Raw genomic sequence first — 2,814 nt, 5'->3', positions numbered from 1 at the left:
CTTTGAGAGGTATTGTAAAATGGACTTTTAGCTCATGAAATTAATAAATGTGGCAAAGACATTTGGAATATGTCAAACTGGAAAGCTCAACAGTATTAGCAAAAAAAGGAAGAATGAATTGACATCTATTTAAATAAAAAAAACATACTGGCATATAATCTGTTTATTGTTAACCTCTATAGGCTGGCCTTGCAATGCATACGCTTTCTGGAATTAAGTAGCATTAGATGTTATGGTATAAGGACACCTTGGGTTGAGGGAGTGCTGTGAAGATGCCTAAAGCCATTCTCTATGAGTTACAGAAGATAGAGATTGGCAGAAGAAGGGGAAGGAGTGGGAGTCTGGTTTGTGAGCATATTTACTATCTTTGGAATACATGGAGAGATCCTGGTGCACAAATGTTATTCTGTAGTCAGTATCAACCAATTTAGAGAGTTGATTATTACATTTTCAGTGTGGGCATTTACATTTCATAAATCTCAGAAGATACTATAAATCAGGCTTGATTTATTATTTTATTGATTACTTAATCTTATGAAAATGATGAGGAAATGCTAATAGTGTAGATTATTCAAAGTTGGAGATAGGATCATTGGGCTTCAAGTGAGGAAATTGTTTTTGTTGTCATCATTCAGTTGTATCTGACTTTTGGAACATAGCATATTAGGCCTTTCTATCTTCCCATATCTCCCATTGCTTCTATTACATTGTTTATCCATTTTATATACTGCTATTCCCTTCTTCTTTTGCCTTCAATATTTTCCAATATCAGGTCTTTTCAAATGAATCTTGTCTTCTAATTAGATGGCCAAAATAATTTAGCTCCTTTTTCAATATATACTCTGAATTAACTTTAAGTAGTGACTGATTTGATCTCCTTATTGTCCAAGGTTCTCTCAAAAGTCTTCTCTGGCACCATAATATGAAAACCTATATTCCGCAGCACTCAGTTCTCCCGATACTCCCAACTCTCAGTCATTGGAAATACCATATCTTTACCTATAAGGAGATTCATCTCCAAGGTGATGTCTTGGCTTTTTAATACGCTGTTCAGATTTACCATAGCTTTCTTTTCAAGAAGCAAATTTTTAAAAAAAATTTCATAATTTTGATTTAAATTTCATCTGCAGTGATTTATCAGACTAAGTATATAAAATTGGACACTGTTTTCATTTCTTCTGCCTCTATTTGCCAGGAAATGATGAGAGTAGTTTCCACAATCTTAGAGTTTTTTTTAATATTAAGCTTCAAGCCATCTTTTACATTCTTCTATTTTATTCTCATCAAAAGGTTTCTTAATTCTCCTTCACTTTTTGAGTGGTATTGCCTGCATAGCTAAGATTCTTGGTATTTTTCCTGGCACTCTTACTTTTGACTTTTTATTCATCCAGTATGACATTTTGCATGATGGACTCAGCATAAAAATTAAATAAACAAGGTGATAACATATGACATTCTTGTACTCTTTTTCCAATATTTAACCAGTCAGTTGTTTTCATGTTTGCTTTCTTGAACTACATATAAGTTCCTCAGGAATCAAATAAGATAACCTGGAACTCCCTTCCCTTTGAGGATTGTCACATTTTGTTGTGATCCACATGATCAAAAGCTTTAGTGTAGTAGATGAAACTGAAGTAGATGTTTTTCTGGAACTCTTTCTTTTTCCATCATCCAGATCACGTTGGCATTTTTGGTGTCTAGTTCTTTTGCCTCTCCCAAATCCAGTTCACATTTCTGGTAATTCTTGGTTCACATATTGCTGAAGCCTCATTTATAGGATCTTAAGAATAACCTTGCTGACATGTGAAAAGAGAGTGATTGTTCAGTAATTTGAACATTCTTTGGCATTGTTCTTCTTTAGGATTGGGATGTAAACTGACTTTTCCAATCCAGCAACAACTGTTGTGTTTTCCAAATTTGCTGGCATATTGAATACAACACTTTAGCAGCAGCATTTTTTTAGGATTTTAAGTATCTCAGCTGGAATTCGGTTGTTTCCACTAGCCTTATTGTTAGCAATGTTTCCTAAGACCTGCTTGACTTCATGTTCTAGGATGCACAGCTCTAGATCAGTAACCACACCATTGTAGTTATCAGTGGTGTTGGGATTTTTCTTGTAGAGTTCTTCTGTATACTTTTGCCACTTCTTGATCTCTGCTGTCAAATCCCTATAATTTTTGTCTGGAAATGTGGCCATTTCCCCACGAAATATTCTCTTGATGTCCAATTTTCTTGAAGACATCTAGTTTTCCTATTTTATTGTTTCCTTCTTTATCTTTGCATTATTCATATAGAAAAACCTTATCTCTCCTTACCATTCTCTGGAATTCTGATTTCTCTTTAACTTTCAATCTTTTCTCAGCTATTTGTAAAGTTTCATCGGACAACCATTTTTCTTTCTCACTCTTCTTTTTCTTTGGAATGGTTTATTGCTGCCTCTTGTACAATATCATGAACCTTTATTGATAATTCTTCTGGCACTATATTTACCGGCTTTAATCCCTTTAATCTTTTCAGTACCTAAATATAAATCTGGCCTCAGAGACTTACTAGCTGTGTGAATTAGGGATTAGAGTAAATCAAATAATATATCTGCCTCTGTTTTCTCATCTGAAAAATGCAAAGAAAAATAGAACCTACATAAGAAGGTTGTTGTGAGGATAGAATGAGACAATTTTTGAAAAGAACTAGCACAGTGTCTGGCACATAGTAAAAACTTAATAAATTCTTATTTCTTTCTTTACTTGTAGGAGCATTTTTTTTAAGGGAGAGAATTATTTATCAAATTTTTTTTGTTGTTGTTGAGTAATTTTT

General features: G+C 33.5%; 1 pseudogene; it reads right to left on the bottom strand.

The window, feature by feature from the left end:
- Window positions 1-1,577: 1,577 nt before the first annotated feature.
- On the bottom strand, window positions 1,578-2,242 carry LOC123251907 (annotated as a pseudogene).
- Between the last annotated feature and the right edge of the window lie 572 nt (window positions 2,243-2,814).

The sequence above is a fragment of the Gracilinanus agilis genome, chromosome 1, assembly GCF_016433145.1.
Source record: "Gracilinanus agilis isolate LMUSP501 chromosome 1, AgileGrace, whole genome shotgun sequence".
In the NCBI taxonomy this organism is placed as follows: domain Eukaryota; kingdom Metazoa; phylum Chordata; class Mammalia; order Didelphimorphia; family Didelphidae; genus Gracilinanus; species Gracilinanus agilis.
Note: the sequence above shows the minus strand (reverse complement) of the source record. Positions and strands in the feature narration are given on the sequence as shown.